Genomic DNA, 16,646 nt, shown 5'->3' with positions numbered 1-16,646 from the left:
AATAGTTCTGTCATTAATATCAGTTCCTGAGCAGTGTTGTATTTGATGTCTTCAGATTCCTGCTTCTCTTTGCTGTAAATAATGCTCCTCTATCAGCAATGAGCCCTACTGAAGAGGTAGTGGCAGCACTACAGGCTGGACAGAGAGTGATCTGTTTGGACAGGTACATTTTATGTTTATCTATCCAAAGACAAACCTTATTTTGTGTTGGATTCCACTTGCTAAAATAATGCTCATGAACACAATATTCCAGTATTTAAAGGCCATGAAGAGTCACTGTTTTACAGAGTGTATTTTTGTTCATTTGATGTAAGTGGTAGTTAACTGAGTTTAGTTTACTGTTATTGCTCCATCCAGGCTGAAGGCTGTTCATGCCCTGCTGAGCTCAACATGTGTAGAGGTTGATGGGCATGTTTCACCCACCAGCTCAGCCGCCTCCTTCAGCCCACAAGAAGAAAAGGAGCAGAAAACGTCTACCTCCACCCCTCACCGACAGGTTTCTCTGAGTCCTAAATCACCATGCTTTTTACACTAACCCTAAATGTAGAGTACACTGTATTTACCTTTCTTTGTCATTCACCTACATTGCTCCTTATAGAAAATGGTTTTGGAGGAAAATAAAAACATCTGCTCTGAGATCAGGAATTTACTGAAGCCTGATTGCAATTCAGCCACCATTACAGAGGTGAAGTGTCACTGTCATATATATTCTAATCGTTGTTAGTGTAGTATTATTTATATACTGTTATAGCATTTATTAATATTTTAAACATTTTTAATATATTTTCATTTTTCATTTCATTTCAGTTATTTTTGGTATTTGATTGTTCTTCGTTTATACTGTTATACTATTTGTTTATACTATATAAAGTTATTTAGGTTTAGGTTTTTCATCTAATATTTATATTTCAATGAAAGAAACCCTTTTTAAAAAAGTTTTCAAGTCTTAGTCACAATAGCAACACCAATTCTAAAAATGTATTATTATGATTGGGGAAAACCTCCTGACAGACGTGTGTGTGATTCTGTCTCTAATGCATTACTGTACCCACACAGATGCCCTTTGACCCAAGCATGCAGACTCTTCTGAACCTGGAACGCTGCTTTAATCCTGCAACAGGTGGCACACTGCAAGATACAGCCATCATTACATGGCTCCTATCTCTTCTGAGCTAAAACCCATAGACTTGATCTGCCCTAGTTTCATGAGATAAAACCAAATTCCCCAAATACTCATATCTAATATACTATACAAAAATGTAGAAGTTTTTATTTAACACCAAATAAAGAGGAAAGCTCTGAAACATGTGTTAATTTATTTGTGAATTACTGAAATTATGTCAGCAAAACCTTTTTTCTTTACTTTTTTTTACATCAGCATACTCTTCATATTTCTCTTCCCTTCAGTTCACTTTAAATACTGTAGATCAGCTGATGTAGGAAATAAGTATAAGTATAACAGGTGTTTGAGTGCTCTGTAATGCTTCCTTGGTGCTGCTTTTGGGTGATTTCTCATTGTTTGAGCAGGCTGAGCGTGAGGTTGAGAAGGATCTGCACATCACTGGGGGCCAGCTTATAGACTCCCAGTTCATTGAGCGCTGACTCTGGACTGGGTTGCTGATGGTTCAGAATGCCCTCATCTTCCTCTGACTGCTTCAGCATATCACACAACAGCAGCGCCGGGCCGACCTTCAGAGTCAGGATGATGCAGGCCTCCTTCACACTGAGATGAGGAAAGAGACCAATTAGAATGAGGTATTCCTAAATATTAGCTCTGAATAAACGTAAAAAGTACTGTTTGAAGAAGTTTTCAGGTCTCTTGCAGTAGTGTCCAAAGAGAGGGAAGAGGTTTCTGGTCATATCGTCGTATTGAAGCTGTGCCACCCCGCCTTCATTGAAATGGTTTATACAGGATCAGCTAAGGGCGAGAGCAAAAAAACAAATAACAAACACTCCAACAAACATAATGCATGCAGACTTCAAATACAGGTAATCCTGACTTAAATATGAAAGTTTTGTCTCTTTTCTTCAACCATTCTACATTTTTAAGTTTGATTTTGAGGTTTTTAAAGATACACTACCTTTAAAAATTTAAGATTCTTTAAAAAAATAAAAAAAAGAAAATACTTGTATTCAACAAGGATGCTTTTAATTGATCAAAAGTGACAGTACTTGTAATAATTCTTCTCAATATTACTGTTTTAACCATATTTTAAATCAAATAAATGCAGCCTTGTTGAGTATAGGAGACTACTTTCAAAAAACATTTTAAAAATCTGACCCAAATCTAAACTTTTGTACATTAGTGTCAACATTAGTTTAATCCAGATTAGTTTATGGTAAATTAAGTTTTAACAGTGAAAAAGATGAAGAAAGAGACTGACATCTTCATAGATGAAGTTGTCGAGTCTCTCGGCAAGGCCCTGCCAGAACGTCTGAAACAGAGGAAGACACAACATCTGCTGCAGCTGGAGCAGGTGATCTCGTAGGCAAAGCATCATGGGACATGCAGAGCTGGATAACGACATAGTGGCTTTGGTCGTTCTGTGATGGCAACAAGAGATCCACCTGAAATAGCCCAGATTCACTTCATACACTTACACTTCAAAACCTGGTACAAAAAGAGCCCAGAGATCGCTGCTCACATTCAAACCATCCTAACTAATTTTCTAGTTTCCTAATTCTGGTGAACTAAAGAGCCATTTAAGGGCCGTTGAGGCCTAAAACTAAACACTGAAAAAAAAGCACATCTTCATAAGGAATCATTTAAACGCACTGTTAACACAACTGTTGAGTTTTTAGGTTATTCCCACCCATACCTGTCCTTGCAGTATGGCTGTGCCTTCTCTTTGACGTCTCTCATGACTGCATCTAGCAGTCGTCCCAGCATGTCTCCTCGTAGCCTTTCCAGCAGGGCCAACAGAGCCTCAAACAAAGATCCTTCCAGAGAGGCCAGACGCCCCGTCTCTGTGGCCCCAAGAGGACCTAGGATCTCCTCGCCAACTGACTACTGGGGGCAGCTTGCTGCAACTGCAAGAAGAACTGAAAGAAAACAAAAACATTTTGTGCATGCATGGGTTTCTGTTCTCAATCAAGACTTTGAAGAATTAATATTAATTATTTAAATTTTTTTTTTTTTTGCTTTATGTTAGTTACACCAAATGACCTGGGTGATTTGGTGTACAAGAATTCTTCAAATATTAATTAGTTGTTTTGTTTTTTTCAAAGAAATGATTATAAAAAATGCTAAATGACTAATAATACAAAAAATAAGCAACATGCCCCTCATTACCCTTATACAGGTGTTTCAATCCTGCTCCTGGAGGGCCAGTATCCTGCAGTATTTAGCTCCAACCAACTCCAACACACTTGCCTGGAAGTTTCTAGTGACTCTGAAGACCTTGATTGCTTTGCTTCAGGTTTGTTTATTTAGGGTTAGAGTTAAACTCTGCAGGGACAGTGGCCCTCCCAGGAACAGGTTTGGAACACACCTGACCTCATACAAATTCCTGTTACTGTTACTGAAAAACACTTACAACATTGTCCCCCCAGTCACTGAGAACAGTGGAGATGTAGTTGGCAGCATTGAGGATGGCGCAGTAGCGAGGGCTCAGCGGCTGTCGGGACTCTTCTTTCATGACCTGCGTGAGGCGTATACGAAAAAAGAAGTCCACCAGCTCCTTCTGCAAAGCCAGGAAACTGAGCTGAGCCCGTGGACACGGCAAAGAGCGGTACCGTTCTAAGAGAAGGATGGTGGAGAGATTTAGAAACAAGTTTTAACCTAATAATCAAATATGAGGATGAGGATTTTTTTATTGATACCTGTGATGACCAGCAGAAGGGTCATGAAGGTCTCTGCACAATCTGGTGCTTTAAGTTCATCCATATCGTGAATGTCTTTGTACTGAGACCTCCAGGCTCCCTCTGCAGACAGCATGGCGTCCACTTTTTCCACAGCCACTAGAGAGCAACATACACAATTTATAATTTCTATCATAGAAATTGAAAATTTGACATTCAATTTCTAGCATATACACTCACTCTCTTCTCTCCACAACTGAGCCACTTCTGGAACACGGGTCTCCTCTCCAGTAGTATGTGCAAGACGCCGGGATATGTTCGCGGGTAACTGTGGTTGGGTGCCGCGGAGCTCTTTTTCGAACTGGAGCACCTGTCCAGCTAGGTGCAGAAGAGAGCCATCATCGTAGAGCAATCGTGGAGCGTCCTGGGCGAGCTTCTCCTGTGCCAGAGTCAGGAGCCCTCTGCACAGTTCCACCTAGAGGACAATGATAAGACTTTAAGCCCTAATGATGGCTTTGATGGCTCATTTTTTTTAAAGTCGCAATAAAACAGAATTCGCAACAGGCCTTTTCAGTCATATTGTGATGTACATCCGAGTGAAATGTATTATTGCAAAAAATGAGGCAGATCTGAATGAGAGGCTGTATGAGGTGAAATAAAACGTAAAATGCCAATCAATGCATTTAAAAATTGAATTTTCATTTCATACCGACTGTAACCAGTTGATGAACATACCCTTTTTTTTTTTGCGTTAAACTTTGGGCCCCAGCACGATCCAATACCGGCTGAATCTTCTCATCCATAAAGTTGGAGCTGTTTTCCCATCCAAATGAGGACTTGGGTCAAAATACCACTTCCTGGCCTTGTAAGGTGAAAGATAATTCATATCTGGTATATTATATAGGTACATTTGAATCGTTTATCAGTAGCTTGCCTACTCAAACAAATGTGTGTATCTCTGACCTTGCTTAAATGTTGTTGTTCCTGTCTGGCGGCGTTTTCCAGTGAAGTGATACCTTTTTGAACCTCTTTACTGAGGGGTAAGCAGTTCAGCATGCATCTGAATGGGCAATGAGAGTGGAGGAGTCTGGGACTGCCCAGGACGAGACCGGTGTTTTTCTTCCTTCTCTGATATAAGGTCATCACTTCAGCACCTGTTAAGGAAAATGTCCCAGCGTTTGCACCCTAAATAAAAAACAAACAAATAAACTAAAAAAATAATGAATGACTTAAATTGTAAAAATGGAGAAAAAAAAAAATTCGATAAATAAAATGACCAGCTTTGTATGTTTAAAAACAGCAAAATAAATCAATAAATAATACTGTAAATAAAATAGAACAGCATCTCATGTAGTTTGTCTCACACTTTAAGGATATTGTTATGACCCTGAATCAATATAACCCCTCAGGTTATGCACACTGAAACAATCCAGTGGAGTGTATTGAGAAAATCTATATTAAAGTGGATTTAATTCCAGAAGATATTTAGGATACGAGGTCTGGAGAGAGAGAATTGGGAGACCAGTTAAGCTCCAGCTGGCTGTTGAGCTCCCTGTGCGTTGGCTGGGGGAGGGAGAGGGTCTCTGTGCTAGGGGGCGAGATGAACGTTTTCCAGTGGAACGTGCGTCAGGACTTCCTCAAAATCACTGAAACAGAACCAAACGTTTAGCGTGAACTTTAAAATATTTATTCTTTTAGACATACAATTTGTTCTAAATACTCATAAGCCTAATACCTGGCCAGTTTGTCTTTAAGGATCTTGTGCCAAAAGCGAACGAAGTGTTTCTCTGAGGAAAGCCTGCAAGTGGCTACAGCCTGACTCCCTCAAACCCATATCAAGAGAGTGCCATCCTGTCTAGTGCAACCGAGCTGCATCCCACATGCTATGGGTCCCATCAGATTACTGCTGGATTGCTGTCACTAATGCAACACAATGAAGCGAAGTGCAGCCTGTGTTAGATGCCAATGTACACCTCCAGTGGCCCTCCCAAAATATCTGGACAACCCTTACCTGAGCTCCTCAATACGAGCCAGACATTGAAGGTACTTCATATGCCTCTCTATTGTGTCTAGCTGACCCCAAAACCTGTCCGATGCCGTCAGCCCAGACCTGTGCGCCCTGCAGATGCGCTTTCGCTGCAAAGTGTTGACAAAACTCTCTCCTTCTCAAGTAGAGACTCCAGCTTCACTCGAGACTCCCTCTGCCGTGGCAAAGGGCAGCGGACACACGCAGCGGCACTGAAGAAGACACAGTCAGCACCTGCATGCACAGACAAATGCTCCTGAACAAATAAATAAAATTACAAATAAAAAAAAATAAATAAAAAAAAATAAAAAAAAAAAATAAAAAAAATAAAAATTTAAATTTAAAAGTTTTATAGTATTTTTTTATAAATAACACCAAAATACTAAAATAATAAAAAAAAAAATAAAAACATAAAAAATAAAAAAAATGTATGTATGTATATATAATTTTATTTTGTTTATTTTTTAATTAATTAAAGAAGGCACTCACTAAAATGTCATTCCGTGTAAAGATTATTTACAAAAAAAAAAAATTTTTTGCATTTTTTCCATGATTTACAGAAGGCACTCACTAAAATGTCATTCCGTGTAAAGATTATTTACAAAAAAAAAAAATCTGTCGGTTATATTTCGAACACAAAAGATTGAATGACATTAAAAGACGGTATTTAAGAATCACAGTGCAGGCCCCAAAATTAACTCCTAATTTTAAACCTTTACCAATCTTTTCCCACTATCCTTCAAACCACTAGGTTTTACACATGTGTCATTCTAGAATTATTAAATCATTTAAAATATAATAAAATTTAGTATGATATTTTTTTCTTTTACATATTTTACAAGTACCAGTCTCAAATAAGTAGGTTGTTTAATTTTTACATTACACTGTATGAGGATGGAACATAATTTCACCCATATACTGACATTTATTTTTTCACAGAAGTAATTTGAAACATTAAAGCAGACAATTTACTTCCATTTAATATGCATTCTCTGTATGTAAAATCACTTTTGTAAATTTTTATTTATGCAGTCGCAAATAATAAATAAACAAAAAATACTAAATAAATACATAGTCAAGCATTCGGTGTAGTTGTGTCTTACATTTTTAAGCCAATCGTAATAACTTAAATCATTAAAATTCCCATTTAAGAAAATGGCTTAATTCTTTCTGTATGCTTTACAACACTTAAACGATGTTAACGTCGTCTCTGTGGCTTTATTTTTTTACCTGCTCCTCCAGCTGCTTGTTCTCCAATGTCAGTTTCTCCAAAAGCCCTGACACCTTCTTTAGCGACTTAAGATCGCCACCTATCTCTTGTCCGAACAAGTTTCAACTACATTCATCTGTAAAGTTTTCACCCTCTAAAGGAGATTCAGATTTACTGCATTCACTGTACGCGCTAGATGAGAAAGATCATTGCTGCTGTAGCTGTTGTGCCCGTCACAGGCGCCGCCATGTTTGCTCACCACGTCATCAGTCTCCGCCGCTGCTCCCTCTAGTGGAAGAAAAGCGCTCAAACTGTCCTAAAAAGTTAAGATTCGTAAATGTTAATTTGTTTTTTTTTGTTTTTTTTGTTTTTTAAAGTATTGTACTTCTGCTAAAATTAATAACAAAAATGCTTTTTTTCACACGTGTGATTAAAGAAACTAGGTGCTACCATATAAACTTAATCACATTATAAGTATGGTAATAATCAGGATAAAATAAAAGCATGAGCCGCTGAGACCAAAAAAATAACGAAACATGATTGACGTCATGATTTTTTAGACGCTGTAGAAGTCCCGTGTTCTTATTTTTGTCAGTAGTGGACATTGACATATATGCCTATAATTTTAGTCATACATAATATTTTATTTATAAAATTACCTACGAGTTTTAGTTACTTTAAATAATTGTCTCTTGAATTGTCTCTTAAATAAATCCTCTTGAAAATGCTTTAAGCTTAAAAAATTCTAACCGTAACAAAAGTTTGGCTCATGAATATTAATATGCGTAATTACGTAACTCAACACTCCAGGCACTATCAAAACCGTTTGCGTAATCTAAATTAACATTCATGAGCTCGACCCTTGGACGACGTTGTTTGTTTGTAGCGTTTCAGGCGTGGATAAATACATTTATTTCAGAACAAACGACACTTATGTGTTTAGAAACCTGTACATACTGTATATATATAACTATAAAGTTAAAACAAAAAATGTAAGACAATGCAAGACGCAACAGCTTTAGTCATCAACAAGTGAACATGGAATATAAGATCAATTTGATATGCTTATTTTTTAGTAAAAATCCATAAAATACAAATATCGCGGCATTGGGCGTCTCTATTTACATTTTAACAATCGAAAACTGTCTAAAAAATGTCCAAACGTTTGCTTTGTTTCTTCTCTGCGCTGATAACATTATATTTGGCTTTTTTGCGTGCCAGCAACGGAGCCCCTACAGGTCCCACCATGTTTAGTGCTGTAAAAGCATTATTATACAGTATTTCATGAACTTTCCTAGTATAGTGGTATTGCAAAGACATATAAAACAAACTCACAAGGTCAAAAACTTTATTTCTTGCTCATTTAGTTTGGCAGGAGGCGCTGGCGTTTAAGTGCCTGCAGGCCTCTTTGATACACTGCTCTGGTTTGAGGTTTTCCTGACAGGACTCTGACAGGGCTCTGCTTGCCTCGGATGGCAGAAAGGACCTGAGTTGTTAAGGATCTTTGAGGTTTCAGAGTGTTTTGCCAAAAATCAATTCTGGCCTCAGCAGCAGCTGTATGAAGTTTCTTAAACTGGCCCTTATAATACCAAGTCCAGCTTAGCATGTGCAGGCCAGTCCCAGCATCAGACAGCACCTTCACGTTTTATGTAGCACCCGAAAACTGGACCCCTTCGTCTGTTACATTACCCAGAATGAATACTGGTGAGTCTATTGTGTGTTTTATTCAAGAAAAAAAAATAATAAATAAATATATATAGTACACATAGTACACACACAAACACATAAGTATTATTATTAATAATATATTAATTAATAGAAATATAATTATAAAAATGTAAACAATTATACATATATACGTTTAAAAATAGTAATTATTATTATCAAAAATACTGTACATATAAAAATATTAGGGCTGTCAAATGATAATCACGATTAATCACATCCAAAATAAGTGTTTTGTTTACATAATATATGTGTGTATACTGTGTAGATATTTATATTATGTATATATAATACACACACCTGCATGTAGGATATTTAAGAAGAATATGTTATGGTTTATATATTAAATATATTATATAATATAAAATATGAAGACTATAAATATATAAATGTATATAACATGTAATATTTTCTAAAATTATAATTTATGTGTGTGTATTTATATATACACAATAATAAATCTACCCTGTACACATACATATATTATGTAAACAAAAACTTTTAGTTTTGGATGTGATTAATCGTGATTAAGCATTTGACAGCCCTAAAAATATGAATTATTATTACAGTTTTCTACAAAGTATTTTTTAAAATGTCATGCATTGTGTCCTACACTGTATGGCGGATATGGGGATTATAACATTAATAATAAAATTATAGTACTATAAACTAAATTATACATTTGGAAGTTTTAAAAGAATATTAAATAATTGTACGTTATTAATAAAAAATTTAAAGTATGTTTGTTTTACGATACAAGTAATAATTTTTATGTGCATATACTGTATATGTATACAACCTGACATATAAAAAAAAAGTGTTTTAAAATGTACGATAAATTTTAAAATATTATGTATTATTTAAGAAATATATAGTATTTAAAATAAACAACATTATCGACATTATTATAGATAAATATATGTATTATTATTATTATTTTAGAGTATGAGATGTTGAACAGCCTATGAAAACTACAAAAAGTTTTGTGAAACATTTTCTCCTCCCTTGAAAAGTCTATTATTAATTTGTTTTGCTGCTTTAACTATGCACAGTTTATTTTATTCAGCTTGTTTTTTTCGTTTTTTTCTTACTATGTCACAACCCTACCAGATCGAACACCAGTACCCTAAAGGCTTTGTAACATATCTGCATATTCAAGCTGTCAGAAGAAAATTACAAATGAGCCAAGTGTACTACAGCGAGGACAGTGTGATAGTGAGGGGAGGGGCAATCAAGAATGTTGTCACCGGGACTGTTGATGACATAGCCTACTCATTTTGGCCTCATGGGAGAGGCGGGCCCACCCATAAAAAATCTGGCCTCTGGCCTGGCTGAGCATTTCTAGTGATGGAAATGGCAAAAATGATAATCTCCCAAGTCTGAGTGAGGGAGTGAAGCCAGTGCACTGCTGACAGCCCAGAAATATGACTCTACCGGGGAGACGGGACTGTTTAGAGAAGCTTTTGCAACTATCCCATCCAACTCAAGCCCTTTTGTACAGTTCATATCAAAGACTTAGATATTTAGCTCTAGGTATCTCTCAAAAAAATTCTCAAGTTGTTACTGTATCACTATGTCTGTCACCAATCCTTGTTGCTGAAAACAAAGATATTGGTGTCATTAGTTAACAGTCTTTTATTGTTGTGTGTACCCACGGATACATATCTCAAGATTTCTGTATTTTTATTTCTTTTTATTTTAAACAGGTCCAGTATGCATGATGTGGAACCATATGCACCATCGTAAGGTAAGTAATCTCTTGGACTGTAGGACAAATTTCATAGCAATACAAACATCCAGCAGCACTCCATAATCCCACATTACGTCTGTCTGTGAAGTACCAAGAGTGACCTCTGAATTGCTTCAAAGTGGCAGTGGCGGTGACCAGCAAAGCTAGCGCTATTCAAAACAGAACTGGGGGCAAAAAAAAAAAGAATGTTTTCCCCACATTCCTCACCCAGCTGTTTTGCATGAGAAGATCGTGTGTGTGTCAGTGTCCCTTGTGTGTCTGTTTTTCCTGTGTCATAGTTTGGCATGCAAATATCACTGATTTAAGTACATTTTAAGTTCTGTAATATCTCAGTGCAAATCTGTAACACACTGTGCAATCAAATCATACCTATTTTCACTAAATATAGCTCACACTCTGAAATACATTATAACAACAATATAGAAAAAAAAATCAAATTAGCACCTTTTTTGGGGGGGGGGGGTGTTAATGTTGTGTTCATATTATATTATTATTAGTTTTTTTATATGTGCACTTTACAATAAATATTATTACCCATATAATTTAATTAATAAATTTAATTACCATTTTATACCAATGTAATTTGTTTTCAGTAAATAGGGTTTAAAATGACATATAACAGCAGCTCACACTCTGAAATAGATTTTATCAATAAAAATAAAGTCCATAAATATAAGAGAATTGTTTCTAATTCATGTTATTTTTTTTTTATTTTTTTTTTATTTTTGGGGGTGGGGATTATTTAAATAAGTGATATAAAGAATTATTATGTGCACTTTGCAATTAAGTACTATTACTATTATTTATATAATAATTCTAATAAGTCGTTTTTTATTGGAATTGATTTTCACTAAATATGGGTTGAAATTACATACGTTATATAAGTTACAATAATTTATAAATAAATATATCATCTAAAATTATACATTTTTAGTAACAATTTATGCAGGAATGTAGGCCTCTAACACCATGTCTACACTAAATGTGACTGTTGTCGCTTGTGTTGTGTAGACTTTCTATGCCTGTTGCAAATAACTTGTCCTTTTTTTGTCAGGAATCAGTTTACTGTCAGTGATTTGTCGCTTACATTGCGATTATATACATCACTGTATATAATATTTTATACTTATAATCTTTTTGACTTAAGTTGCATTGCAACACTTACAGTATGTATTTTAAATGTGATCAAATGTTTTTAGGTCAAATAATCAGAGGGAAAGTAAGGTGTTGAGGTCTTATTAATGCTAAAGAATATTTACTTGTACACTTAATTTCAACTGTCGAAGTTTTGCAACATTGAAGACTTGTGCATGTATGTGCAGGGTATCGTGTGGAATGTCTGACTGTACATTGTGTGTGTGACTGTGGAGAATTTCGCACAGGATGGTTGATGCAAAATTTAATCCAATTCAGACGGTCAAGGTGTAATAATATGTTAAATTTATTAAAGAGAATATAGAGAACAGAAACCACAAATCATAACTTGGAAATAAAGTTCTGAATAATAATAACAACCTTCAAATATAGAAATGTAAATCCAATGTTAGTACATTTTTAATAACAATCCATTTATGATGGATTGAACCCAACCAGTATTATCAAAGCATTAATACAATTGTAATTAAAACATAACAACAATTATTCTGTTCGAATCAAAAGTACCAAAAAGTATTAAGTATTAAAATATCAAAGTATCAAGTATCAGAGTATCAAAGTATCTGAATTTCAGGGTATCTGAATTTGAATAAAACCTGTAAGAGTTCTAAGTCTGAGTCTAAGAGTTGTCGAGTGAAGCCAGAGAAGAGGAAGTGAGCTGAAAAGATAGAGAGACCAGAGTCTCAGAAAGTCAAAACCCCACTCTATTTTTTGCAGAGTCTATCTTATATACTGTTGTTCCAGACATAATTCGTCATCTGGCTATCACTAATATACACCTGACCTTTAAAAATAGTCTAGTCAATGTCTCGATTTTGGACTTCTTCCCTCTTTTAGATTCAAAGTATCATACTGATAATTCTAAGAAATATTGATACAAAAGAACAATAAATGAAGTTCAACTTAATATGCAAAACAGACTCAGCTGACTACGCAGTTAGAAATACTGTGAAATTACCAAATGAAATATACCATAAAGTTTACCAAAAACAGTTTTGAATATAAAAATGAAAACCTTTTAATATATATATATATATATATATTATATATATATATATTATATATATATATATATATATATATATATATATATATATATATATATGAGGCTTAGATCCTTTCCATGAAATATTAATTTTTAACTTTTGAAATGAAACTTATCATTATGAAATAGAACACATTTTGAGGTACGTGACCTTCTCAGAATCTCTCAACAACACTTGGGTTTAATTTAAATACGTGGACTTCTTCTCAGAATCTCTATCACCATGTGGATTTCTTAGAATTCTCCACACACCCAATGGTGTTATGAGTTAGAGGATCTCCCGTGGTCAGGCAAAAGAAGACCGTAAAGATCTCTAATTGTGTGGCCTTTTGATCTAGTCCTGCTTTGAAACATTCCAGTTTTAGTTAATAAGCAGTCCAACAAGTCATCATGAAGCTGAAATGTCACTGTTTTTTGGTAATTAAAGCCTTTAGATTGTTGGAAAAAGCTGCTTTTTATTGGCTTGAATCACAATGGGGATGATGTCTCCTGTGTTTGTGGCAAACATGGCTGGGTTTAATGAATGTATCAATGGAATTTCTAGAAAACCACAGAGTTCAAGCTGCTCATCTGTGTACAGAATAATCAGTTAGCCCTTGGATGGTGACGAGGTATTCTGCATATATGTGTGTGTGTGTGTGTGTGTGTGTGTGTGTGTGTGAAGCCCGGCCTGTCTCACTCCGCCTGCTCCCGGGAGCTTGTTTTTTCACCAGACTTGGGAGTTGCAGGGGTGCAGTGTCCAGCTGCAGCTCCGCTGCGCCCGCCAACAGCATGAAATCATTTTCCCTTCTTTCAGAGCAGTGAAATCAAAGCATATGAAGGACGTAAAAGAAGGAGGGGGGTGTTTTATCTGGATCTTAAACATCACCTCCATTAAGCTACGTTACCAAACCCAGTGGAAGGAAAAAAATAATATCCTGTGTGTATATGCGTGTTTGTGTGGGCCGCTTTTAGAGGGTGTGGAGGGCAGTGGAAATCAAGCTCTCACAGCCGATTCACAGCCCTGGCTTGATTGTTTTTCCTTGTCTTGGCTCATCTTGAGCTGGTCAGTGTTGTCATATTGTCCATGTGCATGCAGGCCTTCAGAGAAACAGGGAGGGACCACACATGGAGAGTGAAGCCTCAGGGAGTATCAGGCCTGTGTGGAGTGCTTTTCCAGGACCCAAGTCACCTTGCTTCACTGCTTGTCATTGGGTTCACAGATCTGCTGATAAAATATGCCCCCTCTCCACTTTTAAAGTGATGAAATATCTCTCCTTACCCAGTCCACCTGGGTGTAGGTGAAGAGGTCCAGTATGTCCCCTCTGAGTAAGTGCCGTCTGTAGTTAAAAGCACGCTCATAAATGAGGTGGGTGTGGTCTGAAGATGTCAGACTAGATGCATCCACCACCCTTTATTGAGAGTGACACTGACAATGCATTTTCAGTTTTCTGTTCTGTGTGTAGAAGATAAAAAGTGTACTCGGTTGTTTCTCTGCTGTCACAAAAATCTGTGGGCATGATGAAGTGACCAGCTCCATTATAAATAAAATGTATTTTCAGACACTGTTATAACTTTAGACTTCATATAGTTTGAATGTACGTCATTTTATTTGCTAAAATTATTTTTTTTTGTTTGTTTGTTTTTTACTAACCAATATGTCAGTGTTATTTTAGAATTATTTCTGTATTATTATATTGTATTATTATAGTGTTTTATTATTTTGAGTTAGCTTTTATTTATATATTTTCATATTTTTAGATTTTATAATTGTTGTATTATATTTTATAGTATATATATATATATATATATATATATATATATATATATATATAATCATATATATAACAATGATAGGAAACATTTTTGAAAAACTTAGTTTTTATTGTATGGTTTACACACTGTAACTTTAACATGTAGCTGTAAAATTTAAGGCCTGTCTGTATCAGACACTCATTTATTGTACTTCATGGGAGTCTTCTCGAATTATTTATAGTCAGGTGAATAAGACAGACCTGTGAAATCACTTCCAGCCTCTCTGATTGTTTTGCAATGCCTAAAACATTATAGAGTTCTGTGACTGACAATTGCGGTCATGTATAATGCCCATATGTTTCTCTCTTCTTCTCATTTATAAAAAAAAATAAAAAAAAATTGACTGAAATGGTTTTTGTCCCAGAGTGCACTGCTTTTACCATCAGACAGGTTAATTGCAGTACGGTCTGGCACCTGAGATTGGAGTTATTTTTTGATGCGGTTGATTTAACAAAAGGATAAACGACTGATTTAAAGAAGGCTGTGAATATTTGTGACACACCACCAGACTACATGGTACCTGGTGATGCCTGATAAGCCATTGCAAATTGATGTTAACTGTTGTTAACGCATTGTTTTGTTTGTCATTACTTAGAGGGTAAAAGTAATGTCACCAATGACCAAATCTCATTTCAGGCAGTGCTTTTATCTGCTCCATTAGTCACTCGTTACCTTTAAATGTAAGATTAGCAGCCCTTATCCAGTCTTATTAACTCTGTGTTTATGTTTGCTCTGTTCTTCTCTTCAAGTGGCCTCATCTGCCCAAGCTGCTCTAAGACATCCTGGGACATTGGTACTCTAAAGAGTGTGTGGCTGTCTGTCATCAGCGGGTGTCACTTGGCTCTATCTGGCTCTTTCAGGCCTGCCATGTCTCTCAGCATGCTGTTTGTCTTTCTTCTAATAAACCTCCTCACATACTGAGGTAAGACTTGCTTACCTGAAGTCTGCTGTGTGTTGTCTGCTGGCATCCCACAGCCACAAGCCAATCAGATATGTATTTCCAAACCATTATAAAACCGTAATTATTCACTAGAACTGTTTACAGTGATTTCTGGGGAGAGAGGGACCTTTGGCACATTAACATGCCTTAAAATCTGCCACTTTGTTTTTAAAGTTAAACAAATTCCCTTTTTTTAGGAAAAAAAATTGCTTGCACCAAATGTATTTCTGTGATGTTTGAAAGTATAACAGCTCATTTCTCTTACATTCAATTCCGGAGCCGATGAAAGAAATTAAACTTACACTTGCAAGCTGGAAGAGAGTCTGGCATAGCCATTGCCTTGACACACTAGGGTTGTGCAGATAAACGATAGTCTCATGTATCGACTATAGGAGATAGTCAAGACGATATTAGGCTCATTCTCCTATTAATGTATTCAGTTATTATTATTAGGTGGCCTATATTATTCGGCTATTATTATCAAAGCCCTACCTCAGCACCACACTTCACATGCACAAATGAGGATTAGGCTTCTCGTCCTCATTGGAAATGTTTTAAAAGCTAAGCCCAGATCAAAATTGAACTGCAAGGTGAGAAACCTATATTTACAAATTAATGTCAAGAGAGCTAAAAGAGACATCTTTTCGAGACATCTATTCTTGAACAGCTGTATGACTGAGCATGCTGAAAACTGCATTGCCATCATTATTTCATTTACTTTACAGCACATTAACAAAAAAATATTGATGCGTATTCTTCATTGTTATTATAAAAATATGCAGATAAGTTTAAAGGGGTCATATGGTGCGATTAAAATTTTCCCTTTCTCTTTGGAGTGTTACAAGCTCTTGGTGCATGAAGAAGATCTGTAAAGTTGCAAAGACTGAAGTCTCAAATCCAAAGAGATATTCTTTATAAAAGTTAAGACTCTGCCACGCCTTCCTAAAATGGCTCATTCAAACACACCCCCACATGTCTACGTCAGTATGTGGAAATATTTGCGTAATGCTGCCCAAATGTTCACGCAAAGAACGAAGGCGTGGTTTCAGTAACGGCAGTTAGTGTTGAAGCAGCCATGTCAGGGAGATGATGTGTGTATCTAGGCGAAAGCAAAAGCACTTTATTTGGCCTTCCGAAAGTAGATGCATTTAGGAATCTTTAAGATTACTTACAACAGAACAGCAATGCATTTTATGGACG

At 35.9% G+C, this 16,646-nt stretch overlaps 1 pseudogene; it reads right to left on the bottom strand.

The window, feature by feature from the left end:
* Positions 1-1,299: 1,299 nt before the first annotated feature.
* Positions 1,300-8,285, bottom strand: LOC122134128 (annotated as a pseudogene).
* Between the last annotated feature and the right edge of the window lie 8,361 nt (positions 8,286-16,646).

Source organism: Cyprinus carpio, chromosome A4 (assembly GCF_018340385.1).
Source record: "Cyprinus carpio isolate SPL01 chromosome A4, ASM1834038v1, whole genome shotgun sequence".
NCBI classification, from domain to species: domain Eukaryota; kingdom Metazoa; phylum Chordata; class Actinopteri; order Cypriniformes; family Cyprinidae; genus Cyprinus; species Cyprinus carpio.
This window is presented reverse-complemented; position numbering and strand designations above follow the sequence as displayed.